At 45.8% G+C, this 19,332-nt stretch overlaps 1 long non-coding RNA gene across 1 annotated transcript; it reads right to left on the reverse strand.

Moving 5' to 3' along the window:
- Nucleotides 1–5,313: 5,313 nt before the first annotated feature.
- On the reverse strand, nucleotides 5,314–15,789 carry LOC129152159 (uncharacterized). Its single transcript, XR_008558891.1, has 4 exons — nucleotides 15,513–15,789; nucleotides 12,661–12,750; nucleotides 8,868–9,023; nucleotides 5,314–5,369 (listed from the first exon to the last, which is right to left on the reverse strand). It is a non-coding gene; the product is annotated as an uncharacterized LOC129152159 (long non-coding RNA).
- Between the last annotated feature and the right edge of the window lie 3,543 nt (nucleotides 15,790–19,332).

Here is a 19,332-nt window from a genome sequence, read left to right on the forward strand (position 1 = left end):
ATGATTTCTCAGGCCTTACCCGGCCCTTGGGCTGGACGCCCCCCGCCCCCCACCCCGAGAACATTGTACTTGATAAAGTCATCCCTCTTTGGCTCCTTCAAGTGCTGCAAAAAAGAAATAGGTTCAGCCTGGAAATCAGTTCTTTTGAACTTCATATGCCCCGCTTTAGGCTTTCGCTTACTATAGTTCCAAACTGAGCATCATCTCTAAGTAAAATCCTGCCCGGGACTGCATGGCCCTCACCCCTGTGGTTTCTGTGGCTGTTTAATTCTTTGGGAAGGATGCCGGGCCAGGAATCCCAGACCCAGATTTTAGACTCGGCTCATGTCTTACTCTGACCTTCCTTCCCCGAGCCCGTCCTCCACCCTGGACCTCGGCGTCTTCGTCTGAAGGTGAGATGGCTGAATTGGGTTACCTCGAATCTCCCCTGCAGAGTGTGATCCGGGGGGGCCTGTGAGAGACACAGAGTCTGAAACCCCATCCCAAACCTGCCGACTCGCAGCTGCGGGCTGTTCAGGTGCACCTTCCGTTTTCAGAAGCACTGTTCTAGAAGGTACCTTCTAAATAAGGAGAAAACGAGGGGGGCCTTTGAGCGATACCCCGAAAGGCTGGAGACGCTGTCCTCGTGGGGGAGCGCCTTCCAGCTGGAGGCTCCCTGGCACTGAGCAGGCGGCGGGGCGGGGAGAGGGGGCGGTGATGCTGCCACGTGGCGCCCTCTTCCTTCTCGGTGTGGTCACTCGGGTCGTTGGTTCCCTGTGTGGCTAGCATTTCCTGAGTGGACTCCGGAACTTCCTCAGAGATGTTTTGTTCGTGGATACCTGTCTGACTTTTTTCTCTTTCTCGGGGGGACAGAGGCTGGTGTCTCCGATGTCGCCATTTTTCTGTAGGTTTTAAGGCACTTTCTAGAATCCTCGAATTCAGTCCTTTGGAAACCATTGTTATTCCACTTGTACCTTCCTGTCGTTCTCCCCCAGTTCCCTTCGTGAAAGCCTGTCTGGAAGACGCTTCTAGTCGCTGGTCCCAGCACAGTCACCGTTGCTGCTCATTCCCAGTTCCGCCTTCGAGGTCCTTCCAGGCCAGGGACCAGGGGCCAGGAAAACCTGGGGGGAGTGTAAGCCATGGAAAGTCCAGATGAGGGTTGTCGTTAAAATCCTAAGCAAGCCTCAGGCAAGTCTGGGTCACTAGACACGTCAGGATCACAAAATAGATGGAACGGTACCCAAATGGAGGCCCAGGAAGCAGATTAGGGAGCCAGCGTGGAGAGAAGCAAGCAGGACACCTCTTCCCGTTACTGCTTGTCAGAATGCAGGCTGATGTGTGCCCCGCAAGGAGATCACACATTTCCCTCGCTCCATTCCGCCGCTGCTTTGAAGAGGAGTTTGCCGGGGACTTGGAACTGTGTTGATTGGCAATTTATTTGTGAGTTGTTTTCTGAAACGGGGGTTTCTCTTCTTGGTCCTCGGAGGTTCACAATTAACCTTCTGTTTGGTGGAAATTTCCTTTTCCCTCAAGCGAATAAGCTGCCCATCCCATTTCAGCCCACCATACCCCCTCCGAAGGATGTGACCGTTTAAAGAATGGACCCCTCCAGCGATTGAAGTCATACGTTTCCTGGAGCCTGCTGAGCTTTTCCTGCCTCTTCATGGCAGCACGTCAGCTGTTACGTGTTCTCGTGTGTTATTCTGCCAGGAAGCCTGGGCAGTTTGTGCATAAAAAACCAGAGGGTCTTTTATTCATTCTCCGGGCCCAGGTCAGGAGTCGGGGCCCAGGTTGGGAGTCGAGGCCCCTGCAGAACATCTCTAGTCCAAAGTGGCAGTCGTGGGAGAGAACAAAGTGTCTACTCTGTTCATGAGCCGTTTTAATAAACAGCTGGTGACAGGTACCGGTAGGCTAAGCTCTTTTTAATGAGGATTGCATGAGATAGCGCATGCCTGCACGAGCTACAGGTAAGGAGGCCCCAGGCCCAGCAGGTGGGGGTGAGGCGCCACATCTCACAGCCACAGCTCTTGTCTCCACATTCCTGACTAGGGCATGCCCCTTCCTCATCAACCCATTGCCTTGAATACCTTTTTTTTTTTTTCTATAAATTTTTCCTACTAAGCATTCAAGACCCCACTAGCAGTCTCCTCTTCTGGAGCCTTCCTTGACTCCCCGTCACCCCACCCCATTCCTGGCAGGATCAGTGGCTCCTTTCTCCATGTATCCAGCCTTCTTACCATGCTGTCTTACAGCAAATTCTCCGACGGTCTGTTCTCATTAGACTCTAAGACCCTCAGGTCCGAGATGAGTGCACCCCCCCAAGTACCTGGCCCAGTACCTGGCATGAATGTCCATGTCTTTTCCACCGTAAGATAAGGGATGTGTGAGTTTGATGCAAATGGGAGGCGCGCGTGTGTGCGCACACATGCGTGCATAAATGTTTCTCGTGTGCCATATTCTGTTGTGATCATTGCACTTTAAAACATTTGTAACTTGGCAAAGGAGATGGGACTAAAATGATTCCAGTGACTCGTGACAGCAGGATGTCAGGGCCTCATGAGGGGCTGCCCTCGGGGCAGGAAAGACTTCCATCAAAACTCCAAGCCCTTGACACCCAGTGAAATGTTTCAGAAGATGTCCAGGGTTTGTCTCTCCACCAGAACCCTGACTGTGGCCATTATTCATGCAAAACTGCTCTGAACAGGGGTCAGCAAAGCTTGGCAGGTTGAGAATGGTGAGCAGGCATTTGTTTTTCCATGTGGATTTTCTGTGACAGTGAGGCAGCTCTGCCCTGAGGCTCAGAGAGAGAGGACAGACGCAGAGCACAGGGACCATGTGAAGGGCAAGGTGATCGCCCCCATGGAGCTCTGGGAGTTTGGGTGGCACAGTGGTTAAGAGTGTGGGTGCTGGAGCCTGCTATCTGGGCGGGATCCTGGCTCAGGATAGCCGGGGGACTTGGGGTATAATGAGGCCGTGGGGCTCACTAGTTTTCTCACTCCATGATGCAGGGATAAAATCACATGGTCCTCAGAGGGCTGGGGAGGAGATTAAACAAGTTAACAGACCTGAGGCACTCCGGAGTATAAACCCCTTGGAATGGCTGCCTCACTCTGAATGCCACCATCGTTACAGTTTTATCTTGAAAGTGAAACTGACATGGGAGGACCTACTCTGCACAGGAACTACCAGACACAGAGGGAACCACACCAACGTGTTTGCCTCTTCGTTTATGTTTGGTGGGCAGGAGGGCCTGTACTGTAGATAGGTACTAAGTGACATTTAGGCAAAAACCCAAAGGGTGGCTCAATGAGGCCGCCAGGTGGAGGGAGAATGAGCAGGAATGGGGGGGAGCCATCCTGATAGGGAACAACAAGGGGAATGGCCTTGAGGAACTGCAGGGTGGGGGATAGAGAATGACATGGCCAACTTTGCTTTTTTTTAATCTTCGTTTGGCCGTGGGGATTAGACTGGGCGAGGATAAGGAGAGGTGGTCAGTGGGAAAGGACTATAACACTGCAGGTGACATGTGACCGGGGCCTGCCCCTGAGCAGGGGTGGCGTTACTGTCTCACACGTGGGTCTTACATGAGGGTCAGGACACAGAAACATTTAAGCATCTTTGGAGAAAAACATCTGTTAGTCGTAACCAATACTTAGATAGGATTTGCAAAACTTATAACCAGTTGCAGTGAGGCCAGATTTATATAGAAAACAAAAACTGGGGACCTCATTTGGGGCACTTTGGAGGACAGCTGTCACTGCACCCTCTCTGGTTCACAGGGCACTCAGAGACCCCAAAAGGCCTTTACCTAATTTGTTCACACTCTGTCTTTCCGGCACCTTCTATTCGTCTGGCACTCTGACAGATGCTAAGTCACATCTCCCGAGAACTGCAGGACTGGCTGGGGCAGATAAAGAGTTAAACGAGTGTCTTTCACAGCCGATCAAAGCAGGCAGAAGTAGGACATGACTAATTGTCTAATGATAAATGGGACAGAAAACAAGGGACTGTAGGAAATGAGGAAGGGAGAGCCCCAAGGAGCCGGATCTGAACTCCAGACGGATGCAGGCAATGGCGTGAACAGAGCGGAGGGAAAAGGGTGTGGCGGGACGGAGACTGTGCACACCCTGGAGCTGAGGCGTAAGATTTATGTCCGCAGGTGAGAGGAGGCTACAGGCTGTCCTAGGGCTGAAAGGTGGCAGAACACCCAGGCAAGGGGCTTGTGCAAACGGGGACGCCACACACAGTTTGGAGCTAGTGGGTGATATGTTCAAACGGTACTTTTAAGATGACTTAATTGCCCCCGTGGGTGGAATGACTTAGACTGGAATGGAGGAACCGTCAAGGAGCTGATGAGAGAGGGGACTTTTGGGGAGAACCGAGAACTTGAGATGGGCATGGGAGAGGGTATGGATGGGTGTCGCACCTCTCTGAAGCTCCCAGGTCAGGAAAGGGGGCAGGAGGTGGAAGGAGCCTGAACTTTCCATCTGAGTTCCCACATCCTTAAGCTGCCAGGTAACCTCGGGCAGATTGCTCACCCAGCTTCAGGGCCCCCATTGATTGGACCAGGAGTTCTTAGGCCTCCCCCAGCCTGATGATTCTGAGACTCTGTGACAAGGGTTGGACAGGGAGATGAGTTGATGGCAGGGTGAGATCCTGGGCAAGTGCTGATGTCCCTGGAAGGGAGTGGAGGGAGCAAAATAAGCTACCTCAGATATTCTGAATGTGATGTGTTTGGGGGGAGAGGGGAGTCCGAGGGGATGAAGGTGAAAGAACCCACCACTGGGATTATCTTTTAGAAGGCCCTGGGGACCTTCAAGAGTGAGAAGTGTAGAGTAGCGAAGCCATGTGCCAGTGGTCGGGCCCAAGAGGAGGCAGATGGCACACTCAAGATGGTTAATTTGAGGACAGTTGAATCCAGGGATTGTCTACAGAGGTATGAGCAGGGCAGGGGTGCTATGGAGGTGGTGCAGTACCCAGGACTGGTCGCAGCTGGCCAGAGAGCTGTAACCAGAACCGGAGGCAGGGAGGTGATGTGGTAGGAGAGTGAGCCCAGGGCATTGATATCCTGACCTCACTTGCCTCCCCACCAGCTCCTGCCCAGATCCCAGAGCTGGGTGGCAAGAGGGAGAGGGGATCCGGAGGGGCAAGCAAAAGACATCGCATTCTCACCGCCAAGCTGCAGGGCAAGGGAGCCAGGAGATGATGCCGACACAGTGGCAAGTGCATGGAGATGGTGCAAACTGCAGGGGGCAGGCCCTGGGCAGCCTGAACAGTGGTGGTGATTGGCTAGGAGCACGCTGTGCATGCCTGTGATCGGAGGAGGAGGAGACAGACGATGATGGAGGGCAACCACGATGGGAAGGTGGCGTCCAATAACCAGGTCAGTGCTGAAAAAGCATAATTAAAGAGGGAAGAAGAAATATATTAGCATGCCATGAAGACTGAGTAATACTGGTGAAGAGTACCAAGTGAGCTCTCAGCAATAGTGAGCCTTTCTATCCAATGAGTTGCTTTTATGAAATTAGCAGAAGCCAGACTTTCCAAACTCTGGTTCACAGGGCACTGAGAGACCCCTGCTCTATTTCTTTTCCCTGAAAGTCTGACCCAACTGGTGCTTGAGAATAACATTCTTGATCAAGTAGGCTGGTAGGAAGCAGCCCATTGTTCACTCGTCTTCATTCATCAGGATTGCCCTAGTGCTGGCTCCTTGAGCTCTCCCGTGCACACCAGGGGTCCTGTTAGGTGCAGATTCCAACCCAGCAGGCCAGCGGTGGCCCGGGGATCTGCATTTCTACCAGCTTTCCACCGAGGGTCTGCTGGTCTCTGGAGCCACTGTGAGTTGTGAGATCCTGGGGCGCCTTTTCTGATGAGAGTGGGAGGAGAAAAAGCAGGAGCTAGGTGATCACAGGTATGAGAACCAGATGGTAATTTAACATCCATTCCGGGAGAACAATGTTTCCCCCAGCAATGAGCTCGCTTTCCCCCAGCCCAGGGCCTCTGCCGCCCTCCTGAGTATGTTAAGCCCACGTGTCCGGGAGACGTCCTCTACGGGTACTCACTGGTGCTGCTTGAAAGCAGATGCTTCTGGAAGCAAAACCTCTTGTGCACATTGTAAATTACCTGTTAATAGCAGCCGCACCATCAATAGCTTGACTTGAGTGGTTCGCTGATTTCCTCCTTCTTGAAATGGTTCTCTAGTTCAAATGCGGTGTTTTTTCACCGCCACCCTCTCTCCCCGCCCGCCCTGCACACACTGAAAGTGGTTTTCTCCAGCCTCTCGGGGTGATTTGAGTCCAGGGATGAAGGCAGATAGTTCATGAGCCTCCTTCCAATGGTTCCTTAAGCACCGCTATCTGCAAGGCTGGCCTCCCTGCCCTTTGACTGTGCCAGTCAATTTCAGGGCGGCAGGTCCCCGGTGCCCTTTCAGTCATTAACTGGAGAGAGGTGTTGTAGTTCCGCTGGATTTGAAAAGCACAGGGCGCTGGAGGACGGCGATTTCTCAGACCCTCACTCAGTGCCCTCTTTGGCTAAGAGGAAGCTGATAGGACAACCGGTGTGTGTCCTGGCTCCTCAGCTCCTGAGGGTCATAAACTGGGCCCCGTCTCTCACTTTCCACCTATTATTTAGTTCTAATCTTTGGGTGACGAGCTGAGTAGGAAAGTAGTTATTGTCATGAGACAGTTTATTTTTTTAAATTAAAGTCAGTGAGGTAAAAAAAAAAAAAAATTCAATTTTCTCTCTCCAGCCCTCCCTCCCCTCCTCTACATCATCTTAAAACTTAAAAAGCAGGTTTTTCATCTGCCAGCATGCGTGGTCTAGATCTCCTGAGTCCGGTCTCATTTTCTCCCCTTCCCTGACTTCCTCCTACCCCTCCTACCCACTCAGACTCAGCAAGTAAAACAGGTTCACCCATATTCTCTGGCTCATACCAGATTATGGAGACATAATTCACTCCCCGTGGAACCGCCCCTTCACAGCAGCAGCATCCTAATAACAGTGAGCATTATTGAGCACTTACTGTATGCCAGGGACTGTGCTAGAACTATACATGCAGTAGCTCGTTAGCTGTGCCAGACGCCTCTGGCGGGTAGGAACAGAGTCACATTCCCCACCTCACAGAGGAGGAAACAGACATACATGGATCAGGACCTTGGACAGCGACAGCTGGTTGGGAATAGTGGTGTTAGGAGGGCCCTGCTCCAGAACCCAAGCGCCTCACACTGCTGTCCAGTTGAGAGCCGGCTCGAGTGGCTTCCACCCTAACCAAACACGCTCAGGGGACATTCCAGGGGCCCCAGTTTGAACAGGGGATCCTTAGAACCCTGCAGTCTAACAGTGGCAAGGTGCCCATGGAGAACCGGGCATGGTGTGCTTCACAGACACCTATGTCCAGGGCTTCTGTCGCACGTTCCTTCAGTGGGGGAGTCCCATTCCTGCCGGGGCCTCTGCACCCCTTCCAGGGACCGAGGGCTTCTTGGTTAGGCACCATCCCCATGCCCTCAGCGTCAGGGCTTCTGTCGGGTTCTGGGAGGGTCTGTGTTGTTTGATTGCGTTGGGCACCCAACACATAAAACCACCAGACCCTGACTCAGGATTTCTGGGAGCTGGGTTGTTTTGTTTTGGTGAGCAAACATACAGTTCAGCCAAAGCATGTTGTACACCTACTAAGTGCATATACATGGATGGGGTGAGTGAAGAGGCCAGGTAGAGGGATATCTAAGACACAACCCTGTGTCTAGGGCCTCAAGGGCACTGGCACGTGTCAATCCATAATGCACACCACTGCGGTTTTATAACATATGCCACGTGTCAGGGAAGGAGGGGGTGCTGGCTGGCAGGGGACTGGAGAGGCCTCATGGAGGAGGTGGCATGTGAGACAAGACTGGAATGAGGCAATATGACCCAGCCTGTTGGGAGGAGGGGATATTGCCAGTAGAAGCAGGGAGGCCCCCATAGGACTTCGAAGAGTGTCAGTCTGGCAGTGGGGGGTATGGGAACATTCGAGGCCTGGAGCTGTGTTGCCATGTGAGCTTGGGGGGAACTGGGCGTCTAGAACCACTAGTAACAGAGCCAACATCTAGAGTCTTAAACCACCAAGAACTGTGGAGGGGTCCTCCCCTCACCCTCCAGATGGGTTTTATTACCTCCATTTCACAGATGGAGAAACTGAGGCCTAGAGAGGTGAAAGCCCAGCAGGCACCCTCAGAGGCCATGTTCCTTGCCTGGGCTTTCTGCCTCGCTGGGGTTGACCCCTACCATGGGGAACCAAAACTGGTCGCAAAACTGCAGAGGTTGTGAGTGCATGAGCTGCCCCTTAGCATCTGTGAATAGAGGTGTCTTCAGGCCAGGCCGGGATCTGAGCCCACAACCTGCATGGTGTTGGAGATGGAGGTGCTTCGGGGACTTAGGTGGGCTCCTGCCTGGGTAACACAAGCCCCCCGAGGCTGGTGGCATGCTCGCCGCAGCCCCTCTGTCCCCGCCGGCCACGTGCATGTGTGCAGAGCCCCAGGCAGAGGGACACAGGGCATAGCAAGTTAAAAAACAGTTGAATTCACATCACTGTGCCTCTCCAGGGTGAGCCATAAATATGAGAGCCTGTATTCCGAATCCCGCTAATACGTTTAACCGCCGTGTGCGCATGGAAAGCAGCTGTGAGGAGCAGAGCTATAAATTGGATTGTAAGAGCGCAGGCTAGAAAAATGATTGCAGTGTTTTTACAATTACCTGGTTCTCCCCAATCCACAGAGGAGAGTGCTTTCTCTTTGTGCTTCTGCGGTAAAACAGGTGTCCAGGTTAAGTCTGTTTCATGATTATACCGTCGTCGTCCCGTGTTATTGATTGCTCACCACTCCCCGAGACACAGGGCATTTATCCCCCACACCTACCCTGCTGCAGGCTCTCCGGGCCTCCCCTTTTCAGCAGAGTGGGCTGAGACCATGCCACCTGCCAGGCGAGAACATGGAGCAGGACCCCCTGCCCGGGGCACCAGACTCTAGAGCTTGCTCTTCCCCAGGGTGAAAGGTTCGGTTTTCGTTGTGATGCTGTGAGGGTAAGGAAAATAGGTCAGTGTTTATTTAAATTGCATATCCTTTGCACACCTAAGAGGTTAGGACAGTCTCCAGGCCCCTGAAACTCAAGCGCCTGCTGTGTCCAAGCGTGTTGCTGTCCGCAGTCTCCCTGCACGGTATTAAGAATCTCACAAAAGTGAGCTAAGATCCGTTGTACCGAGTACAAGCTGCTTTCTATTTTTTGCTCCTCTACTTAAATTTTCAAAGAATCTAAAATAGCAGTTGCCATTTTTCACCCTGTGCTCCTCTGAAATATTTCATTCTTCCTCGGGTGGTTTAATACTGCGTTGCCCAAGGATTAACTTTCCTTTCGGAAGAGAGTCTATTAGCTGGGAAAGGCAGGAAATGTATTTCACCGCATGGCAGGGATGGGGCTTGGGGGGCACAGGCCAAGGGGGCCAGGGCTTTGCCATGACGAAGCTGCTGGTCCATCAGCAAAGCCAGGCCGGCGCCTTTTATTAAACACCCCCTGATTTTTAAAAAGCGAAGTGTCCCTGCAGTGATCAGTTTCAAGAGGATTCATGTTCAATGAATGATTCAGAGAAACAACAGCCATACTTAATTGGAAGAGGTGAAATCAACAGTCATGCAGCGCACATGTCCCCTTTTGGATGCATGTTCTAGAAGGTTCTGTGGGTCTGGAAACCAATGGGAAGGTGAGGGTGGCTCCCACATCACCAGCTGGAATAGTGACAGGATCACGGCTGCCGCTGTTTCTCTAATTGTGTCTGTTTCCTAATGACTGCCAGAAAAGAGGGGAGGGGGAAACTCGGAGATAAAAGCTGTGATTCCTGCCTTTGTGCTTGAAGGTGCTAATCAAACGCTTAATTTCTCCGAGCTCTTCGATAATTAAGTCAGAGGACATTGATCTCAGGTGACTCTGCCCGGCTCCCCCAGGGGCCAGACCTGCAGGGTGAAGTGTACCCCCCACGGGCAGCCTTGTCATTGGCAGCCGGTGGATCCCTGGGATGGGTGGACAGCCTTCCTCCACGTGTCTTTCCTGCCTCCCTGTTCCATGCAGCAAACTGGACTTCTTTTGGTTTGGGGGAAAGGGTGCCATTTTTTGCTTCTTTGACCAAAGGGTCAGAGTTCACTCACAGTGGAAGCAGAGGAAAGGAATATTTCCCCCCTTAACCCTAACCCACTTGGTTTTTAAAAGAGAGGTGCCTAAGCCGCAATGTTGGGAACTTTCTCACCAAGTCAAGGAGGGGAAATGTAATTTTTGGCAATTGCCTACCAGGCTGATTTCTTAGTGAACTGCTAACTCTTGTCAACTATCCTCTTATTCTTGAAAAAGAAAAGGGAAGCGGGGTCTCTAAAAATTAAAGAGAGACCATATAAGGATCTCATTCTTAGCACACTTCCCTCCATGTAGCTGGTCCCCATGAGACAGATGATACCTCCTGCTTTCCACTTTGCCGCAGGGCCACTGAGTTATAACCCCGGTGGGGAGGCTGCACCCGGGAGCTGATCAACACGTTTCTCCAAAGACTGGTCCTACGTCTCACCTGTTCTCATGCTTTGCAACCCTAGGTTTGCATAACCTCAGGGGCAGGTGGAGGGTGTGCAGACCCACTGACCTGTAGTATCTAGAGGTCAGGGGGGGCGGGGCTCAAACCTTGCTACCCACTGGAATTACCAGGGGACGAGGTGCTTTTAGAAACCCTCTTTCCAGACTGATTACCACCACCACCAATACCAATCAAACTGAGTCCCTGGGAGAGGGACCGGGTGCTGGTACTTTTCCAAACAGCCCATGTGAATTCACTGATCTCGGAGACAGCTTTTACGAAGGTTTCATTCTGAATAACACTTGCCTGCATCCTAGTCCCCCCTTAGTCAGTAGAATCTCCAGGTTTTCTATACTTTTCCCATTGATTTTTCTTATACATTTCATGCTATAGTTTCATTTTCCCTCCACAGCTGGCACAACCTTTAACAGTCATGTTTCTCACCAAGAAAATGGTTTCAAGCTTTAAGCTATGTGTGACCTTACACTCTTGGTCCAATTTAGTCCATCTGCAGGCTTTTAACAGTGGTAACAAAGACTCCGAGACTCTAACGCAGTTATTTGTTGTGCTTCACCAGACTTTTGTCTAAAAGCAAGGCTGTGTTTTGGCTCTGCTCTGTAAAAGATCGTAATTTTGTTTTTAAATTAAGGATGCTTTCGGGGCCAGAAGTTTCCTTTTACTCTAGAGTTCCCCCAACGGTATTTCTGTAGGAAGTGGGTCTCCAAACCACCACAATGGGTCTTTAGTAAGTATCTGCCAATTTGTTTTACATTTAAGGTAGCATCGAGGTGTTATGTGCAGCAGTGGTCTTTGCTGTTAGCATTCTTTTGTTTCTAAAGATTGCAACAAATCATGTTTCATTTCCCACAGTGTGCCTTTGGAACACACAAAAAGCACAGTGGAATGGGAAGCTGAAATCTCTGGCTCAGTTTCTGACTCATCCACTGTCTAAACGTGGAATGTTAGGTGTAATATTTCATTTCTTGTGTTTGTTTTCATACTGCCTACCTCACAGGGCTCTTATGTGGTTTCTACGAAATGTAAGTGAAGGCCCCGTACAAAGCCTAAAGCACTCTGACACCTCGTAAAATTAAAATGTTACTAATTAAGGTTTCTGTCTGCTGTGGCCTTTTCATGCAGGGGCACAGGGCTGCCCTAAAATAGGCACATCCAAGCCATAATCTCATAGAAGAAGAGAGTTAAAAAGAGAAATGAAGAATATAATGGATAATTTTTCAGTGCTTTTGCCCTAATGGCAAAGGGAATTTACGTCACCACCTGCAGAAGGCAATACACTGGTTAAAAGACCACTATCACTTAAGACAGCGATTTCCAACTGGTGCGCCACAAGAATTTTTAGAACATGCAATACCTGACTATTTAGTCAGGGGCACTGACCTCTTTTCCCGTCGATTATCAAATAAAAAATTACAACAGCCAACACAACAATAGCCATCCAGTGTGAATGAATCAAAATCATACCTATTTCTTTGTCAGACTGGCAATAATATTTTTGGTGTGCCACAGAATTTTAGTAATTAGTTTTATGTGTGCCAGGAGATGAAAAAGGTAGAAAACCCTTGATTTAAGAGAATGCTTTAAAAATGTGTTGCACTGTGCCTCCTGGCAGAAAGGCAAGGGGACCTGGGAAGAGGAAGGATTCTCAAATAGTAGGTAGATGTTATTTATAGACTATAATTTTTGTGTTATTTTAAGAATTTGAGAAATTTTAAAACAAGCTGGACTTGTTTCATATGTAACATGCATTTTCCATTCTGACACTGACCTGTGTCTATTCAGAGACAAGCTGGCAGGCAGGGTGAGCCAACCCCTGGAAAGGATGCCATGCTACGGGCCAGCTGTGCCCGTCACCCACTCACTGCCTTGTTTTCATGTCATGGCTCCTCCCTTGCTGCCTCCCAGGACAGCAGAATGAAGACATGAGGGGTATGACTTATATATGTATATGCTTTCTTTTTCTAGAATAAGCATCTATTAAGCCTTAAAAAAAACACAGTAAGATGGGGAAGACCTTGTACTAGAATGATGGATACACTATTATCTGTGTATTTCTGCATTGTCTGTAAGATGCTCCTCACCTCTTCCCAACTTTGTCTCCATCTTTGTCCATCATCACCATTCGCCTTGTAGTGTTTGTTTTCAAACATTCACCATTATAATCATGTGCCCTTAAGAACAAAAGCGGGACTCTATTACATCAGTATTCACCAGTTTCCACAGACTAACTGAGCACCTACTATGGGGTGAGGCACTGTTTAGGTGCTAAGGGTCTAATACCAAAGAACTGGTAAAGTTCCTGATTTCAGAGAGCTTATATTCTAACCTTTTGTAACTTTTAAACAATTTTTTTATTTCAGAGTAATTTTAGAATCACTTAAAGTTGCCTGTGAATCCTTTATCCAGTTCCCCCATGGTTATATCGTACATAACTATAGTACATTATCAAAACCAACCTTACAAAAGCACCTGCGTGGATTTATGTAATTGTCACAATTGAGATGCACAACTAGCCAAAAGTCTGCTCTGTGCTACCCCTTTATAATCAGCACACACACACACACACACATCTTTCACCATGTTAACCGCTGGCAACCACTAACCTGTTCTCCACCTCTGTAATTTCATCCTTTTGAAAATGCTATCTAAATGTAACCTTTTCTAATGGGCTTTTTTACTCAACATAATGCCCTTGAGATCCATTGCAGTAGTTGTATCAGTAGTTTTTTCCTTTCTGTCGCAGAGTAGTATTCTGTGGTGTGGGGGAACCATGGTTAGGTTAACCATTTACCTAGGGAGGGATAGTTTGGAGCTATTACAAGTAAAGCCACTATGAACATATATTTTGTGTGTGTAAATACAAGTTTTAATTTTCCTGAGACAAATGCCCAGGAGTGTAGTTGCTGGGTCATATAGCAAGTGTACATTTATTTTTTGAAGAAACAGCCAAACAATTTTCCTGAGTGGACATCCCATTTACATTCCCATAGGCGATGTACGATTTTTCACATCCTCTCCAGCACCCTGTGCTGTCACTATTTTTAATTTTATCTGTACTAACAGGTGTGTAGGGACACCTCATCATGGTCTGTTTGCATATCCCTAATGGATAGTTTTTGAGGTGCTTCTTTGCTCTTCAATGAAAACAGCTATCTGTTCATGTCTTTTGCCCATTTTTCAATTGGATTATTTTACTGTTGAGTTTAGAGAGTTCCTTGAATATTTTATATAGCCATCCTTTGGGGATATATGGCTTCCAAATACTTTCTCTCGGTCTGTATTATTTTGCGAAAATCCAATTTTTTTCCCCTTTATGGTGTCATGTCATATCTAAAGATCCTTTGCCTAACCCCAGACCCTAAAGATGTTTTTATCTAAGTTTCATAGTTTTATATTTAAGTCTTTCATCCATTTTGGGTTTCTTTTTATATGAGGTTTAAGTTGAGGTTCCTTTTTCTATTTTCTGTGCATTGGTGTCCAGTTCTAGCACCATTTGTTAATAAGCCTATGCTTCCTCCACTGAATTACTTTTGCACATCTGTGAAAAATCAGTTGGGCAATAATGTGTAATTATTTCTAAGTTCTGTTCTTTTGATTGGTCTGTGTCTCTCCTTCTGCTAATGCCACACAGTCTTGGTTACTATATCTCTAAAATAAGTCTTAAAATTGAGCAGATTGATTTCTCTTACCTTTTTCATCTTACAATTGTTTTAGAGATTCTGGGATAATCTTGTCTATAACTACAAATAGAGAGACTTTGTTAAGAATTGTGTTAAACTGTATCTATGTGGGCAGAATTGACATCTTTATTATGTGGCGTTTTCAAATCCATGAACACAATATGTCTCTCCATTTATTTAGGTCTTTGATTTCTCTCATTGGCATTTTGCAGTTTTCAGCATCCAAGTTCTCCACAAGTTTTGTTAGACTTACATGTACTTCTCTTTTTGTTTTTGAGCAGTTGTAAATGGTACTGTGGGGGTTTTTACTTTGGTGTTCATTGCTAGCACATAAAAATACAGTTGATTTATGTATGTTTGTCTAGTATTCTGTCACCTTGCTGAACTTCCTTAAGAGTTCTAGTTGTTTTTGTTTTGTTTTGTTTAGATTCATTGGGATTTTCTACATAATCTTACGTTATCTAGAAATACAGAGTTTCATTTCTTCCTCTTTATTCTTTATGCCTTTTATAGCTTATTCTTGCCTTATTGCACTGGATAGAACTTTCAGTACTATATTGAACAGGCATGGTAAAGGCAGACAACTATGTCTTATCCCATTTTATGGGGAAAGCATTCACCATGAAGTATAATACTTACTGTTCAACAATCTGTAGATGCTTTAATCAAGTTGAGGAAGATCCCCTCTATTCCTGTTTTCTGATTATTTTTATCATAAATGGGTGTTGAATTTTGTCAAATGTTTTTATGCATTAATTGGTATGATCAAGTGATTTTCTTCTTTAGCTTGTTAATGTGTTAGATTACATTGATCGATGTTTGACTATTGAACCAACTTTTATCCCTAGAATAAACCCCACTTGGCCATGGTGGATAATTCCTCCTATATATTTCTGAATTCTATTTGCTAATGTCTTGTTAAGGAGTTTTGCATCTGTTTTTATGCAAGATATTGACCTATAATTTTCTTTTTTATACTGTCCCTGTCTAGTTTTGATATTAGGATAATCTTGGCTTCATAAGACAAGATGAGAAGTATTTCCTCCTCTTCTGTTTATTGGAAGAGAATGTATATATATTGCTGTTAACTCTTCTTTAGTACCATATCATTTCCCTTGTATGAGGAACCTAAAGAACAAACCAAATAGAAACAGACTCACAGATACAACAGACTAATGGTTGCCAGAGGGAAGGGGAGTTGGGGGACTGGGTGAAAAGGGTGAAGGGATTGAAAAGTACAGATTGATACTTACAAAATAGTCATGGGATGTGAAGTACTGGATGGGGCACAGTCAATAATGTTGTGCTGGCTATGTGTGGTACAGGTGGGTTCTGGAAATATCAGGGGGAATGTCTTGTAGGGTATATGGTTGTCTGGCCACCATGCTGTATACCTGAAATTAATACAAAAGATGTTGAATGTAAACTGTAATAATAAAAAAAAAAACCTAATATGGCAGATGGACAGAATTATTCTCTATGAGCAATTCTCTCTGTTGCAAAGATCATAGAATAAACTGTGAAATGTTAAAAAAAAAAAAAAGTATTCTTAGGTAAAATTCTCCTAGGAAACTATGTGGGCCAGGAGATTTCTGTTTGGGGAGATTTTAAATCACAATTTCCTTAACACTTATAGGGCTTGTCAAACTATTTCCTATTGGGTGGGTTTGTGTTTTTTTGAGGATTTGGTCCATTTCATCTAAGTTGTTAAATTCATATATATATATAGTGTGTATATTTGCTCATAGTAATCCCTTATTATCCTTTTGATGTCTTTTGGGGTATGTAGTGATATTTTCTGTTTTAATTCATAATATTGCTGAGTGCTCTCATCATCATTCATTGCTATACCATCTCTAATTTCAGCTTTCATTTTCTTTTATAAATTACTCTTGCTAGATTCCAAGAAACTGGTAGTGTTTATCTTTTGGGCATTACATAAAAATTTAAACCATAAGTTTTCTGTTAGTTGGAAACTAAATTTAAATATGAAATTCATCTAGCTTAATGATTGTGTACTCAATAGGTGTGTACTCAATAGGTATATTCTTACCTATATTTTTGTCTATTTGATCTGTCCATTTCTGAGAAAGATGTGCTCGTTTCCCACTGTGATCATGAGTTTAATAGTTTCTGTTGCCATTTGTAACACTTACTACAGTTTGTGCTGTGTTGGTTTGTGACTACTATTATCTTCTAGATTATATTTTTAATCCATATAAAATATTCCCTTGTCTTTGGCCTTGAATCCCATTTCTGTCTGTTAGTAATACTGCATTTATGCTTTCTTTTTTATAACACTTACTAGGTTTATCTCCAAGCATGCTAAGCATTCTACTTTATGTCACTTGAAGTCTTTCGTAAACGTACAGTTCAGTCCCACCTGAAAGTCTATCTTTTAATAGGGGAATGAGACGGTTGGTATTTATTGTAAACATTGGTCTGTTTGGACTTATCCCTGTCATTTACTAGTATTTACTTCACTGTTCCTCATTGTTCCTCTCCCTTTTCTTTATTGCTATACTCACGTTTCTCTTGCTTTCTTTGGTGCTTCAAAAGCTCCACGTCCGACTCTTCTTCAGTTGTTAAAGCAGAGCATTTCTCTCTCATCACTGATGGGGAAATACAATTTTAGTCAGGATTTGTATCGTGCCCCCCACAGGACAAACTTCCAGGGACACATTCTCATTCTCTGATTGCTTCATTTCCACAATAGCCCAATCATGTTTCACTGATGCAGTAACCCCCTGTGTCTGTCTATGTGCGAGTTCTGTTCTTTGCATTGGACTCCAGTTCAAGGTTATTTTTATCTTTCTCAATTATGCAAATGATTTCCTCAAACATCTCCTGATTCTTGGGTGTCCACTCACACATTCAAGTGCAGGCGTGTATGGATTGGAATTGGCAGTTTCCCACTGCAGCTCTCTCTGAATGGGAGGCATGGCTGAGAACCTTGTCAGTTAGGGGGTGCCCTAACAGCAGAGGACCCTCCAGGACCCCTCTCATAGGGAAGCTTCAGCCTGGGGTGAAGCCGTCAGCCTCCACTGCTCAGCTCCATTCTGGGAAGAGCTGGGCTTCTCTCCTCCTCTCCTTGTCCACCTCCATCTGCTGAGGCACCTTGTGCTCTCCTCTGACGACTGTTCTTTCAGAGCCACTCTCAGAACACATTGCATCCAGCCTTGCACTGCTGGGGGAGGGTCCAGGTGTACGGATGCAGGTTGTAACTAGTTTCCCTCACAAGTACCTGTGGTCTGCCTTCTCTACAAATGCGGGGGTTTCCAGCCCACCATTGGAAAGACTCGCAGACCTCTGCCACGCTCCCTGCTGGGGTAGCGGTTTTCACTATTCCAGTCTTTCATCAGTATCACTGGGGCACTGATAGTGCTCTTTCCATGCTGTTAAGGATTTATTTTCATGTGCCTGGTCTGCCATCTTGAACCAGAGTCTGAAAGAGGGTTTAGGATGCCCCAAACAGGTAGATCTTTGAGTGAAAAAAATTAATCACTTGGATTTATTTATAGGAAAATTATATATTTTAAAGAGCCATCACTTTTCCGGTACATGAAAGTCAAATAAAATGTTAAGAGGATGAGGAAGTGGGGCGGACTGCTGCTCACGAAGGCTGGTGTTAGGCTGTGTTTGTATAGCCGGCACTGGTCATGTACACAGCTGCCTCTATTAAAATGTAACTATTAGCAAATGAAATTAAATACTTCAGTTGCCTAGTAACTAATCCAATCTGAGGATGAAGCAAAAATAGAATACATAAATTTAGAAATTTTGGGCCACTTGCCAAACAAAATATTCTTGCTTGTATCCTTTTGATCATTTGAGTGGAAGAAAGAGTATGATCATGTCAAACAGGCAACAGTTGCATTTAATTGCTGCTAAAAGTGAATACCCCTTGATGACTGAGCATATGAGAGATAAGGGGGCTTTCCAAAGACCTCTAGCCACATCAGCCCCCAAAATTACCAACTTAAGGGTAGGAGCAGGAAGAAGCTCTGATTAACTACTAGGAATTTATTTTTCTGACTTAATTAAAAAGCCAAAGGGCATGATATGATTTAAGCCACATTATACTGATAGAAGTATAAACCTTCTGTTTCACCAAAACAGCTTTTCAGCAAGACCCAGAAAATTAAGAATCAGTTTAAGATTATACAGTACATGAAGTAATTACTGGGATCACATAATGTTGGAGTTTAAAGAAATAACATGGTAAACTGACATTAAATGTGATGTCAGTTACTTCAAATATGTTTTTTAACTCCTTTTTAAAAATGAGGGGAAAAAATGAAAAAATTATTCCCCCCAAAATAAATTTAAAACTTAAGTTAAGAATAATACAATGAATTCCTATGTACTCTAGTCCCAGATTAATTGCCTTATCACTTCTCTTCCTCTCCTTCATATACACACACATATACACATTTTTTGCTAAACCATTTTAGAGTTAATCTTCAAATATTTCAGCTTGTACTTCCAGAAAACATAACCAAATGCAATTATCCAATTCTGGAGATTTAACATGGGTGTAATATTATTATATTCATACAACTGTATTAGTATTGTGTTGACTGTATTGATACAGTATCACAATCCATATTCAAATTCTGCCATTTGTCTCAATGATATCCTTTAAATACATTTATTTTTCCCTTGGTCCAGGATCCAGTCCAGTAGTGTTCATTGCATCTGGTTATGTCTCTTAGATGTTCTGCCATCTGAAACACTTCCTCAGCCTCTCATGACATTTACACTTTTTAAGGGAACAGGGATGTCCCTCACGATTAGATGAAGGTACATTTTTCAGTTATCAATTGAAATATTCTTTTGGGTAATCTAAGTCCTTAAGAGGATTGTTAAGCAGAAGTCAGCTCCATCACCCCAAAGTGTGTCTGGGTCAGGCATGGCCCCAGTACACTACGCCAAGGGCTCTGGCCTCAGATCTCACTCAGCACAGAGTAGGCAGCTATTCAACCCAAAATAGGAAAGCAAGTGTTTTAGAGATGTAAAAACTCATAAAAGAAAAGGCCACATACATTAGTAAAAATACTTAGGCTATCTAAA

The sequence above is a fragment of the Eptesicus fuscus genome, chromosome 18 (assembly GCF_027574615.1).
Source record: "Eptesicus fuscus isolate TK198812 chromosome 18, DD_ASM_mEF_20220401, whole genome shotgun sequence".
Lineage (NCBI taxonomy): Eukaryota > Metazoa > Chordata > Mammalia > Chiroptera > Vespertilionidae > Eptesicus > Eptesicus fuscus.